Below are 21,893 nucleotides of genomic sequence, written 5' to 3' on the forward strand. Positions count from 1 at the left end.
CACTATTCATATAACATGCAAGAAAAGCATAGCAGAACTATAAAACTTCAGATATTTTCACTTTAACATCAACTACAGGTTATAAACTGTTGAAATAAAGCAAAAAAACAAAAGTGATTACTATCTTAACGAAAAAAATCAAAGCATTAATTAATCAGGTATCAGACCAAAAGAGAACCAAGCAAGAAACTTTTCTATAACTTTTATTATAGACCCACAAGATAGCTAATTAGGCATTTGTCTGAAACCAGGAAGTATATTCAAACAAAATAAATCAAAATGATTGGTTTTGAAAAAGCATAAGTTTTCATAAAAGGTAGAATTGCATGCTCAGAAGTTTGGTTACAGACACTACCAAAATATATGATTCCAAAAACAGTTGCAGAATGGCATAAAGCATTAAAAAATGCACTATAAAAGCAAGTTTACATAAAGACAGTGACTTAAACATTATATCAAATGATTTTTGATCTGTTAGAATTTTAGTTAAAACACATTTTTTGTGTACATGATCTGAGTTGGTTACAGACACTACACATGGGGTAACAATAGCTGTCCAGGAGATGTGTAGCTTGACAATTCTCAGTGATTTTTTTTGCCCAAAATTACCGCCGATATTCGGCTGCTTCCAAATTGAAAAAAAAATGATGTTTTTTCCCAAAAATCTGACCAAAATTTCCCAAAAAATTACCAAATTTTCCCAATTAAGCCAATAAGATTTCAATGTCATTTAGCGTTAATTTGGTAGAATGAGTGCCGATCGAGCTTGTTGAGTCTTCGCCGAATGACAACTGACTTACGAATGTTAGCGAATGTAGCCGAATACGATTTTACGTTGCTATCCACACATCTCTCTCTATATTGCGGAGGATACCGACGATAGTCGATGTTTCCCGATTGTTAACGCCTGTTTTTACACACGTCCAAGATGGCGGCAAGCAGAAGGGAAGTTTGCGATGAGCAGCGAAAATGATAAATAACACTAAAATTAACAGCGGATATCACATGGTTATAATTTAATGTGTGTGTCAATTAACGCAAAATACTATGTTTGAGATGAACAACAACAAATATTTATTAGAAATGTTCACAGTGAATGTGCGTCACAGAAATCAGTGTTGGGAAATTGGAGTTTACAAAGTTAAAGCATTTAAGACGAGAACCGTTCGAAAATGGAAAGAGACAAACATGATTTGATTTATATGTTAGTGGATCTGTGTATATTCAGATTCATATGCATATTCTGCTTTATTATGTTTGTCACGCTGTATAGTTTGGTGAAATAGCATTGAACTGAGGATGTCAATTGTGCAAGATATTAAAAGGTAAACAAATGAAATGTATTATTTTAGCTCCATTTAATACAACATTAACACAGCAAAAACACAAAAGCGTGTTTGTTAATATTTGTTAATGTTTTCACCATATCATATTTTACTTTTAAAAACATCCTAAATTAAATTCATACTCTTAAAGAGATTATGATTAAATCATAATGGTACATGTATATTGAAGAATCTATAGATTATTGCAAGTTTAATATGCATGTGGAAGGATATTAACTAAACGTTGTAAGAAGACATGAAAGCAACACTTTATAATATAAAAATGCTGTTAAGCATGAACTTAGTAATTTTTATTCTGTTCTTATAATCATATTTATAATGTTTCCCAATTTCATGGTTTATCGCGCTATTTTTCCCAATTTCATGGTTTATCACGCTATTTTTCCCAATTTCATGGTTTATCGCCCTAATTTTCCCAATCCAATGCCACAGGCTGTAACAAAAAAAATCAAAAAAATCACTGAATTCTCAGTGCTGGGCACATACAAGTCAAAGAAGACTATTCTGACATAATGAGTTTGGCATCTCATATGAATTGGCACACCTGTATAGAGTTTCAAATTAATATAATAAAAAAAAAAAAAAAAAAAAAAAAAAAAAAAAAAAAAAATCTTTATTTAAAGAAGATAGACTTGTTAAGAAATACATCAGATGAAATTACATAATATGCAATTTATATAATACATTTCTTATTTTCAACAAGGTCTTCTAACAAGAAACAATTTACAACAAATACATCATATTTCATCTTGAGCAATATGAACAAAACATAAAGAATCATATATGCATACACATATAATGATATATATTATAATTAAAAACAAAATGACAGACATAAAACTACAATAACCATTTATGCAAGAACAGTATTTAAACATTAAACTAATGTTATTTACTAAAACAACATGAAGCATGTTCAGTTTATTTCATAAAGTGTGGAAGAAAGATAAGCTTTTAATTTTTTCTTAAATGTAATTAAATTGTTTGTTTGACGTATAGATTGGGGTAACGAATTCCAAATTGTTTTGCTAGAAAATTCAAACGATTGTTTGAAATAGTTTGTTTTTGGTATTCGCACTAGCTTTAAATCCCCCTTTTCGCAAGATCGCAAGTTATAGTGAATATTTTGTGATGGTGTCAAAAGGTCACGTATGTATGTTGGGGTTTGATTGTGAAATGCTTTAAATACAATAACTGACGTGAAATAGTGATTACGCTGTTCGAAAGTCAACCATTTTAGATCTTTAAATAGTGTTTTTGAATTTGTGCTGTACTTTTTATTTAAAATATGTGCACCACAACGCTTTTGTATTTTGACTATTCTATTAATTTCCGTTTTGGCCGCTGAACTCCAGGTAACGCATGCGTAGTCGGATATAGGTGAGATATAACCATTATAGAAGAGCTTACGCATTTCAAGGGTTAAATATGGTTTTATTTTTTGCAAAAGAAACATTCGTGATGACATTTTTGAACAAACGCTGTTAATGTGTAGTTTCCAAGATAGAGTATTGTCAATATAAAGGCCAAGAAGTTTTTGACAATTTACTGTTTTGATCACTGTATCTGAAATTTTAAGTTTTAGATCTGTCATGTTTTGAGCTTTCCGTTTTGACCCTAATACCATACAAGTAGTTTTTAGTGGATTAATAATCATGTTATTAGTTTGGCACCAATCATTTACAATTGAAAGATTTGTTTGTAGCTTATTTTGAAGTGTTTGAATATTTGTTCCCACAGTGTGCAATGTTGTATCATCAGCATACATTGCAGAATCACATGTAAGATCTAGCGAAAGATCATTAACGTAAATAAGAAATAGAAGAGGTCCTAAAATAGATCCTTGGGGAACACCAGCAATGATGCTTTTACAAGTAGAGGTAGTGTTTTCTGCTTTGATAAACTGAAATCGATTGCGGAGATATGAAGAAAATAGGTCGCATGAACTATCATTAAAATGATAAAGTTTTAATTTGTGTAAAAGAACCCTATGGTCCACAAGATCAAATGCTTTTTTAAAATCCAAGAAAATTGTACCTACCAGATTTCCATTATCAATTTGTTTAAGCCATGAATCAACTATATTAATCAATGCTGTTTGACAAGAATGATATTTGCGAAAACCCGACTGGGTTTTGTTTAATAGACCTGTAGATTCTAGATATATATGCAATTGTTTAGCTATATGCTTTTCAAATATTTTAGATATAGTAGGTAAAAGTGATATTGGTCTATAATTATTGGGATCTTCTACCGATCCACCCTTGTATAAAGGTATTACGTTTGCAATTTTAAGCATGTCGGGAAAGGTTCCATGTGATATACAGTTATTTATAAGAGCAGTGATTGGTTGTATAATGAAATCTTTGCAAAGTTTAATAATGCTGGGTCCTATACCATCAGCCCCAGCAGATTTGTTTGAATGAAGTTGATTAATTAAAGTACTAACTTCTGATGTGGTAATAAACTGAACAGAGAAATGCTTAGACTCTAGCTTAGCATCCAGATATGTTTTTAGTGAGTGGAAATCGTGTTCAGCAAATTTAGTCTTTTTAATAAGTTTCGAGATGTCAACAAAGTGATCATTAAGTGCATTAGCTACATTTGTTTTACCAGATATTATCCGATCATCCTTCCTTATTACATTTGGCAAAATAGAGGATTCTGTGTGTTCATTTGATGCTAATTTAATAGTTTTCCAGAGCGATTTCGCACTTGTTTTGTTTTGTACCGCATTCGAAAAATATTCTTTTTTAGCCATTTTGATTGCACTGTTACATTTATTACGCCACAACTTATATTGTGGCCAATTAGATTCACGTTTATATTTATCCCTTAAAGACCTTGCTTGTTTTACGTTTTCGTTGTACCAACCAGGTTGTTGTAATCTCTTCACTTTTTTATATTTGATAGGGGCATTCTTATTAAGGACTGAGTTTAATATGTTATAAAATACTTCAAATGCCTCATTAGCATCCTCTATTGTTTCAACCATATCAAAATTAGCATTTGCTAAGTCATTTTGAAAATTGATTTCATTAAATTTGTTAAAACATCTGTACTTAATAATTTTATGATCATCTGTTTTAACAATTTTACCTTTGACGCTTAATGTAAAAACTACTGGGTAATGGTCACTTATGCCTATTTTTGGTATGATTATCTCAGAAATGTTGTCATATTTTGAATACAAATGGTCTAATATTGATGATGAACGTTCCGTAACCCTTGTTGGAAAAGACACGTGTTGTTTTAAATTAAAATCAGTGATAAGTTTTTCCCATTTCTTATTGTTAAATATGTTTTGGCTTAAACAATGAAAATTAAAATCCCCGGTTGAATACATATTACAATCTTCCATGTCTGCCTTATTTATCTGTAATTCAAATGAGTCAATCCAAGATTGAGGGCTATTTGGTGGGCGATAAACAAAGTTAATTAGATATGGTTTGTACTTTACAATGTTGATTTGTAGCCAAATAGATTCAATATCGTCACTTTCTAAATCATGTCTACGTACAAAAGAGATGCTATCTTTTATATAAACTATTATACCGCCTCCAGCAGAAATAGCCCTATCACGTCTTACAATGCTGTAACCGGAAATGGATATTGTATTAATCTCCGTTTTATCATTTAAAAATGTTTCACAAAAGCCTACTATATCTAAAGAACTATTTTCGTGTAAGTAAACACGAATTTCATCCAATTTAGGCAATAAATGTTGGATATTCAAATGCATAATATGCAAACCTTTATATGTAAATGGAATATAATAATCATTATTTATGTTACATTTTAAAGTAGATTGTATGTGAGATTCCATAAGAACGTTACTATCCAGGGATGATATATCAGTGTCTAAATTATTTATTGTGCTACATTTAATATTATTCAATCTTAAGCAATGTGGTTTATGTTGATTTGTATCATCATTAGCAATAATTAAACTACACTTACATTTGTGCGAGTCACATTGGTTACATACCGACGAAAGAATGTCAAATTTATTTGTGCTATATAACGATGTAGTACGTCTGTCATCAGTAACCTATTGTCTTTTGGGTAGTCTGCAGTCACGTGTAACATGATTTTGACGTCCACAGTTCGTGCAGTGTCGACTGTTTTCATGATTGACGTGTCGACGAACGTACCGGAAGTCACGATTTTCATTATGACAATCCTGATATTCACTCCGGGTGTCCAGGTGTGCGTTCCTTAGATCATGCTGCCTGAAGAAGTTATGGTGCCCATTACGGAAGTCATGATGCCCTTTCCGGAAGTCATGATAACCGTTCCGGAAGTCACGATGCCCGTTCCTAAAGCCATGAAGCCCGTATTGGAAGTTCGGTTTAGCGCTCCGGTATTCACGATGCCCGTTTTTGAAGTCACCGTTAGAAGTTCGCCTCCGCTGATTTTGATCAAGTTGACGATGTTGTTGTTGTTGCTGCTGCATTCTTTTCTTAGTTATATGCACTACTTCATTGATTGCTGCCACAAGTGAACTTGATCCATAATTACTTGGGTGAATTCCATCAGGTCTGAATAGTCGATTCGCCAATTGTCCGTTTCCGTACACAAAACAATTATAACAATCGATCAGCTTTACCGGAAGTTCGCTTGATACATCTTCTAGCATTGAGTTGAAATCGCGTACATCAACATCACGTCGAGGACTTATTTTACAAATAAATATTTCACAATTTGTTTGATCTTGAATGCATTGCGAAGTCTGCAAGATTACATCTTTGATTATTGAAATTGGCTGGCCATTCGAGACATCATTCCCACCAGCAAATATTATTATTTTTGATAAGTCAAAGATATTCATTTTTCGCAGCTTTTCACAGATATCCAGCATTGTCTTCCCTGGCAAAGTGCATATGTCCACAGATTCGCATAATCCTCGCTTATTTATGCCTCTCAAAATTGAATCTCCAATCAGTAACGTCTTCGACGTTTGTGGCGTAATGTTCGATCTATGCTCGCCTTTATTGGTTTCTTCTTCAAAATGCACAGTACTTTCTTGTATATCGGAGATCGCTTGTGGGCTAGGCTCAAGTGTCATTTGTTCGGTTTCTAGTAATGTGTCATTTTCAACGGAATCATCGGACATCCGTTTACTTGTTGCTTCTACAGAGCCATTCCTATAACCTTTGGAAAGAACACTTGGTAGGGAGTTTGCCTTAAGTATATCTCCGAGCGATTGAAATTTTTTCTGTACAGATATATTTAATTGGTCGAGTGTTTGCTTCAGGTCTTGAACGTTTTCCTGTAAACAATCGCATTTGTCTTCCGTACCTCGGGAATTCGTTGTACTAATTACTTTTACACTATGGATAATGTCTTTCATCTCATTGAATCCGCGATTGGTGTTTAAGCTGTGCTCACATACATCTTTGCGCATATCACTTACAGACTTTTGAATGGTTTGAATCAAACAAAAAAGTGTTTCAAAATCAAATTCAATCCCAGTGCTCTCCGTTTGAGTACTTGCGTCAATTTTCACGTGTTGAACTTTTAACACCGATTCGAAATGTTCAGGTTGCTTGGTATTTACCATGAAATTGAAATCATTTATTTCCGGTCTCAAACAACATACATCTTTTTCTTCAGTTTGTTTATTTGTCAACACTAGCATGCATTCTTGAAGAATTTCTTGAAATTTTGCGTTCACTTCATCGACGGTCAAGTTTTCTGTTATTAATTTATTTGAAGTGAGTTGTATGATTTCTAATAAGTCACTTTCCGCAAACTGATTCACCATTTTCCCATTAACCAGACACGAACATTTTGTGTGATACAAGTTAATTGTATACACACCATTTCTTCCGGATGATAGCCTGTATTTAGTTTCCACTAAACTACCAATATTATCATACACTGGTGTTTTTTGACATTTAAATTTCAAAGTTTCAGACTGGTAAAACTCATCAGCACAGCTTTTGAAAAGTTCATACATACCAGTACTAAATTCGATTTTCAGCCCACCACCAGTCACCTTGACAATCGCGTGGTCCCTTGTGGTCGCATAGAGTTTCTTTCTCATTGCCTTTTCACTATTTAACTCGTAGTCTCTTGTTTCCATCGGTCCACTTGTTGTTTCAAGTCCGGATTTTTTGTAGCGATCAACGCGCAATTCTGTATCCGTTCTGCCATGTTCAATTGGTATCAAAATGACCGCTGTCAAATACTCTATTATTTACATTAAATTTCACATTGATATCATTGTTATTTTCTGTAAAATCTTAGATAAAGCGCATAATTTATCATTGATATCATTGTTATTTTCTGTAAAATCTTAGATAAAGCGCATAATTTAACGGAGCTTTTTAAAACTTGTTATGCCGGAAGTAACGTCATAATTTCATTATGCAGCAATAAGCATTACCAAATAATGTCGGAAAACTTTCCAAACATTTCAGTGTAAAAAAAAATGTAATTTTGCAAGCAGCAAATCAGTGATGTATTTATAACCCTTTGTTACTCTAGCTATCAAGATAATCACAGAAAAGTTTAAGCTTTAAGTAATGTTTGCCTTGATTTTGAGTTTGCGAAGTCCACTTTCAATAATATCTCTGGATCTTGTGCGCTATAAACAAGATGACATCTATTGATTCCTGTAAACAGTCATCTCTTACAGGCCAAATTTGCTTAACTGACAAAATAAATGTATTACAATCTGATTTCTGTTCCAAAGCAAACACTAAAATGTCCTTTGATTCCATTCTTTTGCTCTAGCCTAGCAGCTACGAAGGCATCATACATGTAGTTGTATTTTAGCTTCTCATATTTTCGTGTGTTCTCCCAATGCTTAACTTTCATGCAGCCAAACCTAGTCTTATTTTATCTTTTCTTTTTTGCTTGATTTATCTTTGCTTCCTGAAACAAGAACGGAAACAAAATTCTTTTTCCTTTCTTCAAAGTTTCTGCTACTAATTAAAGTATAAGAATGTAAATTTATATACATGTAGTGTAAAGCATACAGTGCGCATGTCTTCATTGATCCATTCATAAGCAAAGGAAATGATTAAATGCAGCCATTTGGATCAAAGTAAACAACAGAAGTTACTTCAGACATGGTTAAAACTCATCACTTTAGCTTTAAAAATGATTTCGCTCTTTAATAGCATGAACAATAATAAGTTAAATGTGTAGGCATTGTAGAGTCTGTAACCATATGACCATCAAAACAAACTGTTTGATATTGTGTCTGATCTCAGTAAATTCTCAAATGGTTTTGTTTGGATTTACTGTTCTCATGATATTTAATGCAAAAAACTATGTTTCCAATTGCACATTCTCAAATAGGAGATATATGAAAAAATGCCAGTTTATAGAAAGCTACACTATGAAGACAATTTATATACATTATTATGATAAATATTTCAAATTTCAGACAGAAAATGTCTAAATAATGCGCCTTAGACATCAGCAATGTAATACAAAATACAATTTTGTTTCATTTTACTCACATATTACAAAAAAGGTTTAAGGCTTACAGAAGGAAGTTAGTGGTTACAGACACTACGAATTTTAGCGTAGCATAATCAAAATGGTAGATACATACCTGAGTCATTACAAGAGGTTTGTTCTTGTCTTCTCTCCATATAAAAGGGTTGTATCATCATAAAGAACACAGACATATTTAGATAAATCATTTTAGAAAAAGAAAATCAGGTTATATTGTTCCTAAATAAATTGTTCATAAAATAATTCCATAAGAATGCTTACAATATTTCATCCCAAGAGGTCTTGCATTACCTTTTTTTGCACATTAATCTATTGCACAATGTTTGATGTAACATTTCAACATAAAAGATGGAACTTTCTCATGAGTAAAACAAAATATTTATGAAAAATAGAACAGGGATTTTTTCCTTCATTTTTTACACATTTTTGTAGTGTCTGTAACTTTTTCTAAGTAGTATTTTTTCAATAATGATAATATTTTAGCAAGGCAAATTTCAGCCAACTTAGACATGACATGAATACACATTAGCAAATGTAGTATTTATACTTTTGCATGGAAAAACTTCTAAACTATTGCCACATAAAACTTTCAATGGTTACAGACACTACAGAATTTTAAATAAAAGATTTACCAATGAACTATCATTATTGCTAAAACCTCGGCTTATCTAGTAGTTTGAATGGGTTTTGTACTTATCCTAATACATAACTGAATTTTTTATGTTAATAAAAGTTTAATGTACTGAAATTTTGTACCCATAATTGGAGTATAACAATAAGTATATGTTTGAATTTAAGTGTTGAAACAAAATCCCTGCTGGTAGTATTTTACTTACAAAATCCATAATATTTTACCTATTTCATTAATTCAAGCAGCAAATCGTACCGGATACAAGTCTGTGTAAGATTATACCAATGTTTGCATCATTTGTTGCTGATATCAAGAGCATTTCTCATTTAAATCAATAGATTTTTTCAAGTGAGACTGCATAACGCAAAAAAGGCCATTTTTAGCTCATCTATTTTTTGAAAAAAAATTATGAGCTATTGTCATCACCTTGGCGTCGGCGTCGGCGTTGGCGTTGGCGTTGGCGTTGGCGTCGGCGTCCGGTTAAGTTTTGCGTTTAGGTCCACTTTTCTCAGAAAGTATCAATGCTATTGCATTCAAACTTGGTACACTTACTTACTATCATGAGGGGACTAGGCAGGCAAAGTTAGATAACTCTGGCGTGCATTTTGACAGAATTATGTGCCCTTTTTATACTTAAAAAATGGAAAATTTTGGTTAAGTTTTGCGTTTAGTTCCACTTTTCTCAGTAAGTATCAATGCTATTGCATTCAAACTTGGTACACTTACTTACTATCATGAGGGGACTGGGCAGGCAAAGTTAGATAACTCTGGCATGCATTTTGACAGAATTATGTGCCCTTTTTATACTTAGAAAATTGACAATTTTGGTTAAGTTTTGTGTTTAGGTCCATTTTATTCCTTAAGCATCAAAGCTATTGCTTTCATACTTGCAACACTTACTAACTATCATAAGGGGACTGTGCAGGCAAAGTAATGTAACTCTGACTGGCATTTTGACAGAATTATGTGCCCTTTTTATACTTAGAAAATCGAAAATATGATTAAGTTTTGTGTTTAGGTCCACTTTATTCCTACAGTATCAAAGCTATTGCTTTCATACTTGCAAGATTTATGAACTATCATAAGGGGACGGTGCAGGCAAAGTTATGTAACTCTGACTGGCATTTGGACGGAATTATGGGCCCTTTATACTTAGAAAATTGAAAATTTGGTTAAGATTTATGTTTTGGTCACTTTACCCCTAAAGTATCATAGATACTGCTTTCATACTTGGAACACTCACAAACTATCATAAGGGTACAGTAAAAGGACAAGTTGCATAACTCTGGTTGTCATTGTTACGGAATTATGGCCCTTTTTTGACTTAGTAACTTTTAATATATGGTTAAATTTTGTGTTTCGATCCACTCGAAGTATCAAGGCTATTGCTTTCAAACTTCAAATACTTACATGCTATCATGAGGTTACTGTACCTGGCAACTTGAATTTTACTTTGACCTTTGAATGACCTTGACTCTCAAGGTCAAATTATTAAATTTTGCTAAAATTGCCATAACTTCTTTATTTATGATTAGATTTGATTGATACTTTGATGAAACTACTCTTACCTGACATACCACTATAGACTTCACCCAAACCATCCCCCGTGCCCTCCCCCCCCCCCTCCCCCCCTCCCCCCCCCCAATTTTTTTTAATTTTTTTTTTTTTTTTTTTTTTTTAAGATCATCTCACAAATGACCACCACACCCTCACACTATACCCCCACCCCACCCCCCCACCCCACCCCACCCCCCAAATTTTTTTTTTTGATTTTTTTTATTTATTTTTTTTTTTAAGATCATCTCACAAATTATCACCACACCCTCACACTATACCCCCCCCCCCCCCGATTTTTTTTTTTTTTTTTTTTTTTTTTCGCTTTTTTGGAAGATAATGTTATAAATGTCCACAACCCCACACTATACACCCCTCTTCACTCCACTCCTCCCTCCTTTGTGATTGAAAATGAGAGTCCCTTCACCTTTAAAAAGAAAATAGATGAGCGGTCTGCACCCGCAAGGCGGTGCTCTTGTTAACCAGGTTTTCCGAAGGAAAAAACTGGTTATTAGATTGGCGAATGCGGGCGGGCTGGCTGGCTGGCTGGCTGGCTGGCTGGCTGGCGGGCTGGCTGGCTGGCTGGCGGGCTGGCGGAATAAGCTTGTCCGGGCCATAACTATGTCGTTCATTGTCAGATTTTAAAATCATTTGGCACATTTGTTCACCATCATTGGACGGTGTGTCGCGCAAAATAATTACGTCGATATCTCCAAGGTCAAGGTCACACTTTGAGTTCAAAGGTCAAAAATGGCCATAAATGACCTTGTCCGAGCCATAACTATGTCGTTCATCGTCAGATTTTAAAATCATTTGGCACATTTGTTCACCATCATTGGACGGTGTGTCGCGCGAAATAATTACGTCGATATCTCCAAGGTCAAGGTCACACTTTGAGTTCAAAGGTCAAAAATGGCCATAAATGAGCTTGTCCTGGCCATAACTATGTCATTCATTGTGAGATTTTAAAATCATTTGGCACATTTGTTCACCATCATGGGACGATGTGTCCCACGAAAGAATCACGTCAATATCTCCAATGTCAAGGTCGCCACGACTAAAAATAGATTTAAAAAAAAAAAAAAATCTTACAAAGGGGGTTAATTTTTTTGGTCATTTCAAAAGTTCAGTTTGAGTTTTCTCCCTTTATCAGATTTTTTTTTCACAATGAAAACCTGGTTTTGTGACAATTTTGTCCCTTGTTAGAGCATGTTTCAAGGTATATCTCAAGAACGTGTAGCACTAGTCTCTTGAAATTTTTAGGAAAGTAAGATGGGTATATGCCAGTGTAGTGGACCTTTAGAATTAATTCCTATCTTGTATATTTTTTCTTAGCCATGGATATGACATTGTAGATTATATACAGCTGGTCTATTGATCAGGTGAGAAGTGTTCAATTTAAACTAAGTGATGTCGGAAGCATATACAAAACCAGAACAGGAACTATGCACTTGAAGAAGTATATTTTTTATCCCATGAAAACCCTTGTCTGGTCTACATGTTTGTTTTCAGAAGATTTATTGTGAATACTTATTATTTTATTATAATTATGAAATTACTTTTATTGTCAATTGTATAGTGTATTTAAGCAACAAAGGAAATTCCATTTACCAGTTTTAGTGAAACGACTTGGAATGCAAAGGACCCCAGTCTGTTAACAAAAATGCTGAATAAAAACCCTGTTCACAGTGCTCTGTCATATCTTACACAGATGTACGTAGTAAGAGTCATTATTAGATCTAATGGGCACAACTTGCTTACAGTGGGTTTTGTGATTACATTTTGCACATCGTTAATCATCGGTCCTACATTGTCCGTTACTAAAATGTACATTGTTAACACTTTTAATATTTATTTCGAATATTCACGAAACTGTGTAAGAAGATTGGTCTAAATGACAATCGGGTAAATACAAAGCTGCGTTTAAAAACTAGGTTTGCTATGTCAAATAAAATGAAAGGTTTCTTAACATTCCAGAAGTTACATGTTTACCCAATCCTCATGAAACTTGCTAAGAACGCTTTTTCAAATGGTATATCTGCTGAGTTAGAAAGCGGTGTAGATCTACTGAAAAATTTGTGTGCCAGTGGGGTCATTCGGTTCGTCCGAAGTTTTTTAATGTATTTTTTAAATAATACCCCGGGGTGAAAATTTGTCCCTCTCTGAGGGTACTTGCTTTGTATGTATGGAGCAAACACTTTAAAAATGTCTTCTCTGAAACAGCAAGGCCAATAGGTTTGGTTTTTAGCATGCATCATTTTATTGTGGTCCTCTACCAAGTTTTTTTTAATATCGTCCTTCGGTTCTAACTGGCCATGCCAAAAGAAATATTTACGGAATTAGATATTTTAAAAAAGTTCTCTCAAAACGGTAGGGCAGGGATTTAGTTTTTTTAATATGGCATACTTGTCCTGTAACAACTTTGTTAAACTCATCGCTCTTGGGTTAAAATTGACCCAGCCCCATGGGTTACTTGTTTAATTATATATGTTAGTAAAAATTTTGAAAATCTTTTCTGAAGCAGCTGGGCCCAGAGGCTTGTTATTTTGCATGTAACGTCTAATAGTAGTCCACTGTTAAAGTTGTTCAAATCATGCCCCTTGTGGTTAAAACTTGCGACACCCCGGGACTCAAAGACTTGTATAGTAAATATCGATAACTTCTAAAATCTTCTTCGAAACCGCAAATTTCAGGGGTTTGATATGGCAGGGGTTTTTTTTACAAAAAGGGGAAGACGCTGGACGCTGGGTAAAAGGGGAAAATCGAGCGCGAAAGAGACATATTTGGGGAAAAAATAAAAACTGTTCATTTCAATGTCTACAACTCGCTTACAGACTTCAGGTTTTTTTTTTAGAAAAAGAGGCATGTCTCTGACCTTTTTGTTCTTAAACACATGAACAAGTATGATATTAAAGTCAAAGTCCTAAATAAAGTTGCAGAGTAGATCTAATAATGGGAAATGTTTTCAACTGGGGCCGGGGAACGATGTCAATATTGTGATTTCTATTTCATGATGAATGGGTTGACGATCTAGATCTGCTACATGTATTGGAAAGGAAAGGTGCGGCAGCTGCCGATTGTCTACTTTCACTTTCACAATAATCCGACAGTATTAATCGATGTTGATTACAGTACCTCCGAATCCTGCTGGGTTTCAACGGTTTTTGATGATTCATTCTTAAAAAATGCGTCAACGCAATTAATATTTTCCTAGTCCGAACGTTTTATTTTGTTCGTGTATGAACGCCAATTGTGAGAATTTTTTCTGTTTTAACGTTTATATCTTGGCTTTCACATAACCCGGATGAAAATTTGACTGGTTTCCGGTAATTAATTGTCGAAACACCCTTCTCGCGCAAGACCGGAATCCAGTAAAATAGTCACATGATTAATACGATTAGTTGCCCAGTTTCCATGACGTAATTTAAGAGCTATATATAGAATCACTGGGATTTAAAAGACCCAGGGTCACCTCTGGAACGGGGTGTCTCCTGTATCTTGCACTATCCCCCGTAACCAACTAACACGTCTTTCTGGGGGCGATGGCCATATGGGAGACAATCCCGGTGCACTCGATAAAAAAGAAAAACAACAAACCCAGATTTGAGTGTTCGTCGGGAGAGAGAGAGAGAGCGAGATCGTTGTACATGGTACAAATTGGATAAGTGTCAACTTCCCAAAAGAAAAAAACATTTCTTTGAGGGTAAAATATTATATTTTGGTGAAAAATTTTATTTTTGGGGGGGAAATGGTAGTTTTAGGGGAAAAATTCTGGTAGTGGAAGACGCCGATTATCATCGTCACTTTCTTAGTAAAAAAACCCCTGTATGGTGTAGAAATTCAAATATTTTTCCTCTTTTCTTCTAATAAGTTTTCTCAAATCATGTGTCTGGGGTCAAAACTAACAACAACAGAATCATCTATGAATTATGAAATAATCCCGTTTCGCGAGATCAGAATGTCCGCACTTTTTAACGTCCGAAAAATGAGCCAATCATCATTCTGCTTTTTTAAAACACATCGACAAAACAATCGGATATTATTTATTATGGTTCTTTGTTGCAGTGCTTGCGAGTAGCAATAGGGGAAACTCTCGAACTCTGAATCAACCCGATCTTGGTCGTTTTTTACTTTTTTATTTTCGCTTATAAAACTAGCTTTCGCTGAACAGTCTCTAATCACTTTAAAAATCACCACAATAGCCGTAATTGTTTACACAATGGTTACACAATGCACGTTTTACGGTCCAAAGGCGGCACTAACGATGGGAAGGACTGTGAAGTTGTGCGTAAATAACCCCATGTCACTATCAAATCAATAATTTCAGGGGCTTTGTGGCAGTTTGTTGGCTGTGTTATATTATGTTAAATATTATGGGGAAAATGTATAAAGCAATAGGCTGTTACACCAAATCCCGAAGCTCAACAAGTACGCATATATAAATGCACTTTAGAAAATAAAACAAATAACTTACAATAATTAACTTAAATATAACTGGCATTTGTTAAATAGTTTTGCAATCTAAGATAACAAATGACAACACATATTAAGATGTTTCATAAATCGAAAAATACGGTATAAAAAAGTGTCATAATTTTTGGACTTCCTGAAGTATGGTCGGACTCAAAAATTTCAGAAAAAGGAAGTCCAAAGAACTCCTTACTCAGAATACTTAGTGTCAAACACTATATACTAGCATGTGTATCCGTAGTATCGGCCCTTTTAATAAAAACCCATAAATATGTAAAGTGAACACGTTAAAAGCACATGTTTCATCATTCTGTCAATCTATAGTTAAATCTGTAGTCTTTGACATAACAGCAAAAACTGCATTTTAATGTGCAATGTTTTGACAAAATACTTGCTTGACTTAGCTTCCTGTTGATATTCTGTATCATGTACATAGTTTCTCATGATATCGACCCTTCTGAGTGGTTTCTACAGTTTGTTACTATGAGCATGTGCTTGTTCTTTAAATAGTTTCTGAGTGGAAATAACAAACTTTTTCTTGTGTTGTTCTTAAAATATTTGTACATTTTTATTCACAAATAAGCAGCTTATAAAACATTTGATAAACCTGTCATTAAACCATAAACAAACTAACATGAGTATGTGTTACGAAAGTAAAACAATCATAGCATCACCCTGAAGTAGTTGCATTAATTCAACTCTCAGCTATATAACCCAAAGGGTTTCAATTCACCATCTTATGTCTAATGTTGCAAAATTTGATCATCACTGAAAATGCTAAGGAATAATGATACTGCAAAAACTTATCAACGTTACCCTGTCTAAAGCACAAACTCATGCAAATGGTACCATTAAAGCAAGAAATAATCGCTTTTTATTAACTTATCAGGAAACTGTCATGATGTAACCAACTAAAAGTGTAGCTACATGTATCGGTTATAGGTCGCAGTGAACAAATCTTTTGCACATCGGGATATTTGATGTAACCTAAGTCAATAACAATGTCGAACAGATGTTGTATATTAACACTGTTCAAAAATTTAAAATGAAAATGTCTGCAAGAATACAGTGTTGAAACATTGTCGTGTTTTTTAGGTTGCATGCAAAGGATAACGTCCATATAAGGCTGCCTTTCAGGTAAATTTAATGTGCTTTTGAAGTTTATTCATCGCTTTCATCAATTGGTAACGGACAAAGTCTGTTTAGTGATGCCTATGAAATCTGTGCGCAGAACTGCAATTGTGTTTATGAGGGGGTGCATATGTACTCCCAGAGCCCGCCTAATAGCAAAAATTATCAAAGGCTCTGGGAGTATGATTATATGTACTAAACCCTGAAGTAAACATGACTTCTTTTAAATAAAATCTAGAAATCATAAACGTGATTTTTTTATTTGTCATTAATTAATATACAGTAAATGAATTAAAAATTGAAAAACATTTACGTCCTGCACATCTTGAAAACTTTTGTAAGTGGACTTAAGTTAAGTCACGATACTATAAGGATAAGTGATATAAGAGACTTGCTGTGTGAGTGGTACACTACATATAGTTGAATTAAGGACAACAGTTTATCACTATTTATTTCAGCAGCTTTAATTGATTCTTTTGTTTCTCATATAACAAAAACAACAGAATAATTAAAGCATATTCAAATTCCAATAATTAAAGTGTGTATGCACGATTTTTATATGTGCTAAATTGTAATATATTGATAAAAATATGTTACAATAACACAAAATAGGCAAGGCAAATTATACATTGAAGAAGAAATTCATAAAATGCAGCAAAGACAAATTAGCGCCCCGAGCCGATTGTGACGAAGATATTTCGTACATATTTTTCTACAATAACCGAAGCATTCGTCTTCTTCGTGTGTCATATGAATAGATATCGTTGCAGGCAATTAAAATGATCGGTAAAACAAAATTGTGTCTTTGTGCCGTATGAACGAATCTGCACTAAAACTAAATTTGGATTCACATCGTACATTCATGCTGGCGAATTCGACTGTACAGACATTTTCGATTTCAGAATTAAATATCTGGCTTATTTGGCATTTTTAGACGCATGTTATTCTTAACTTGTATTTTAATTTGAAATATATGTATGCCCCCTCTTCGAAGAAGAGGGGTATATTGTTTTGCACATGTCGGTCGGTCCGTCGGTCCATCCACCAGATGGTTTCCGTATGATAACTCAAGAACACTTAGGCCTAGGATCATGAAACTTCATAGGTACATTGATCTGGCAGATGACCGCTATTGATTTTCAGGTCACTAGATCAAAGGTCAAGGTCACAGTGACTCGAAACATTAAAACGGTTTCCAGATGATAACTCAAGAATGCTTAAGCCTAGGATCATGAAACTTCATAGGTACATTGATCATGACTGGCAGATGACCCCTATTGATTTTAAGGTCACTAGGTCAAAGGTCAAGGTCACAGTGACTCGAAAAAGTACAATGGTTTCCGGATGATAACTCAAGAATGCTTACGCCTAGGATCATGAAACTTCATAGGAACATTGATCATCACTGGCAGATGACCCCTATATAAAGACTGGCAGATGACCCCTATTGATTTTCAGGTCACTTGGTCAAAGGTCAAGGTCACAGTGACTCGAAATAGTAAAATGGTTTCCGGATGATAACTCAAGAATGCGTACGCCTAGGATCATGAAACTTCATAGGTACATTGACCATGACTGGCAGATGACCCCTATTAATTTTTAGGTCACTAGGTCAAAGGTCAAGGTCACAGTGACTCGAAACAGTAAAATGGTTTCCTGATGATAACTCAAGAATAATTAGGCCTAGGATAATGAAACTTCATAGGTAAATTGATCATGACTGGCAGATGACCCCTATTGATTTTCAGTTCACTTGGTCAAAGGTCAAGGTCACAGTGAAAAAAAACGTATTCACACAAATGCTGCCACTACAACTGACAGCCCATATTTCATTCATTTTATGTGTGTGTCCAAAAACTTTTACCTTGGTTAAAGTTTGATAACTGTTGCAATATTGAAGATAGCAACTTCATAGTTGGCATGCATGTGTATCTCACTGAGCTGCACATTTTGAGTGGTGAAAGTCAAGGTCAAGGTCATCCTTCAAGGTCAAAGGTAATTTATCATTGTATTTTTCTTTCCTTAAACTTTAACCCATTTATGCCTAGTGGACTCTCCCATCCAGCTTAATTGGATCAATTCATCATGACTGGCAGATGACCCCTATTGATTTTCAGATCACTAGGTCAAAGGTCAAGGTCACAGTGACAAAAAACGTATTCACACAATGGCTTCCACTACAACTGACAGCCCATATGGGGGGGACATGCATGTTTTACAAACAGCCCTTGATATAATAAGTTTTTAACACATTTTATATAAATTCATAAATATTTGACAAAATCGTGCAAACACACTTTAAACATTTTTTCATAACTAAGCCATAATTGCAGAAAATCAGCTTTTATAGTGAGAACTCACTTTGCTGTGAAAAGTAACTTTATCAAAACAGTATCTAATATGTGAAATTTCTTACTAATTATTAATCATTACAGTTACAATACTACCAGACACTTCATTTGTCGCTAATATATAACAATTACATATATATTTTCCTATAGTAAGTAATATTTGTTGATATATTGTACAATTACTGTTCTAATAGCTTATTTTCCATACAAGTAATTTTAAAAATGAACTTAAATAAAATACCAAGTATTCATAAAAGAGTTATACATTAATGAGCAGTGAAAATGTTTTATTTTCAATTGTTAACTTACACAGCTATAACTGTATAAGGTAATGCACATTAATTTGCATAAATCTGCATTTGCCAAATAGAAAACTAGTCACCTAACTCTCAAAGAATAGTAAACATGTTATTTTATCTCAAACAAACACAAATAAAATAAAATATCTTACCTGTGGAGAAAACAAGGACAGCAGTTTGTCACTATTTATTTCAGCAGCTACATTTCTTTTGCTGAAATGTCACTTTGGGTTACCTTAAATACTCCATTTCCTAACAGGTGTCTTGACACAAATGAAAGGTTACATTTATGGGAAGAATAATGTTGCAATAAAAAGTGTCAATTTAAGGACTAACGGTGACAATAAGCCAGGATGTGTCTCGGTATTATGTAACAATATTAAGTAACATGAGCTGTTACAGTGTTAAAGCCACATAAATACTCAATATCAACAAATATTTCGTAAAATAAAGTTAACCCATAAAAATCAATGTTCTTTATATCAAAAGAAAAAATTACAACGCTAGATGTGGTCTGGTAAAATAGATTTAACGAGGTACGAAATGCTCGTTTTTATTTTGCGTGTGACAATAATTATATTCCATGTGAATTTCCCACAACGATATCCAAATTTGTAAGAGCGAACCCAAGATAAGCTTCTGTCAGCTCATGAGACTTACATTGTGCTCCCTACACTGCCCAAGCCAATCTCGCTTTTGCTTGTAAATGTTTGGATATCTTCTCGGGAAATTTACATGGAATACATTGTGAATCAAATATTAATAATGAGCATTTAGTATCTCATTCAATCCTATGATGTTACCAGACCACATCTAGTGCTGAAATTTTGGCCACTGCTATAAGGGAGTTATTTTTGTATGGGTCAACTTTATTTTACGAAGTATTCATTGATTTTGAGTGTTTATGGTTCTTTAATTTCAATTACATTTTACAAATTATAAAACTCAAAGTTATATTATTTTGTTCTTCTAATTTGAATTATTATAAAGAGTTTTATTAAAGTTTGTGCCAAATCATTGGACTATTTGGCTCGAAAAGAAATTCCAATCCTAAAATGGCATTTTGTCCCAAAATGGCCATAAAAAGGCCTGACAGTGATTGAGAAACAAAATAGTGAGAGTAATGTAATCAATCATATGAATACTGTTATATTAAATAAAATTAAACATATGCATGTCTTTTCATGTTGAATTAAATTTACATAAAAAAGATCACAAAACGGTTATGAGGTCGGTGTATTCCAACCTCATATAAATATGAGTGGCGCAGTATCATGCATACCACAACCCTTCTCTGTACACAAACAATTGTCTGGATTCTGATTTTGGCTCATTTGTCCCTTAAAAATAGAAATACTTGTCTAGAATTTGACTAGTGGGTCTTGTAAATTAACATTAACCCTGTCTCACTCAGAAGCAAAGTAAAAAATGGCTATGTGCAAACAGCATAAAACCAGAACAGCCTGCGAGTAATTCGCAGTCTGTTCAGGTTTCATGCTGTTTGCTGCTCATATTAGTATCTAAGGGTTGAAAATGACACCTTTAAAACTTGAATTTAGTAAGAAAGTTCTTTAAATAAATTTAACTTTCTAAGGGACTCAAAATATGTATCTAAGTGGTACAGGGTTAATCTAATCTGTTTGTGAGCATGGACAGCAAATAGTTATTTTAAGTTCTACAAATTGAACCCCAGTTCTATATTTAAAATCAAATTGTGTATGAAAGTATGTGTAAGCTATCCACTAAGATAGGACACTGAGCATGTACTGGTAAGGAATGGTGACATCATTCATTTGATTGGATCTTGGTGTGTATGGAATCTGTTGGGTTGTGGAACATACTTCCACCGGACTGACCGCTGTGGGATCATGACCCAAGTCAAGGAATCGTTGAGTCAGAATGGACCAAAGTGCTCAATGGATATAGGAGTATTTGTTTGTTTGGGAGCTTCTGTAAGTTGTTCTCTTTTACAAGTTCATATTCTTTGTATCTATATTATACAAATTTACAGCCAGTTTTGTCACGTGATGTAAATGTATTTAAAATATTACACTTCTAAAAGTTTATTGAAACCTGTATCATTTAACAGTACATTAAATAGTACACTCTTTCATATTGATTTTCATTTGTAGGATGCAGTTAAGTGTGAAATCTTATTATTGTCTGACCTCAGCTGCTTGATTAATGCTTTATTGTTGTGGTTTATATTGATTTATAACTTCATTTTTATTTGGCATAGCTGTCTATGATCATTTTTACCTAATTTGTGTGCACTAAATGTGCAGTGAGAATATTGGATGCCTACATTGTCTAATTTCTGGGAATGCAAACTTACAATGTACACCAAAAACTGTTGCATACTTTTAAGGATACAAGTTTACATTTTTTAACATTAAATAGTTAAATGATGCTATTGAGATATAATGACAGAACTGAAAATTTTTATCATGTGTCATAAGAAGAATAATATATTCATTCATATAATGCAATTACTATTTATTTTAGCCTACTGTAAATAAGCAGAATGCTCTATTAATTGTAGCTGCTTCTAATCCAACAATAGGTGTGTCATGCAAAAATGGGTCTCATACCATATGTGACCAGGGTAGCTACAGACCAGCCTGCGCCTTTGCACAGT

At 33.9% G+C, this 21,893-nt stretch overlaps 2 protein-coding genes across 2 annotated transcripts in view; both read left to right on the forward strand.

Annotated features, from left to right (window-relative positions):
• LOC127861061 (uncharacterized) overlaps window positions 1–21,893 on the forward strand; it is a 213,379-nt gene that overhangs the window by 25,277 nt on the left and 166,209 nt on the right. The gene's annotated exons all lie outside the window — the stretch shown is intronic.
• The window catches only part of LOC127861106 (glucose-6-phosphate 1-dehydrogenase-like), a 75,216-nt gene that overhangs the window by 595 nt on the left and 52,728 nt on the right, over window positions 1–21,893 (forward strand). The window lies entirely within an intron of this gene.

The sequence above is a fragment of the Dreissena polymorpha genome, chromosome 1 (assembly GCF_020536995.1).
Source record: "Dreissena polymorpha isolate Duluth1 chromosome 1, UMN_Dpol_1.0, whole genome shotgun sequence".
Classification (NCBI taxonomy): domain Eukaryota; kingdom Metazoa; phylum Mollusca; class Bivalvia; order Myida; family Dreissenidae; genus Dreissena; species Dreissena polymorpha.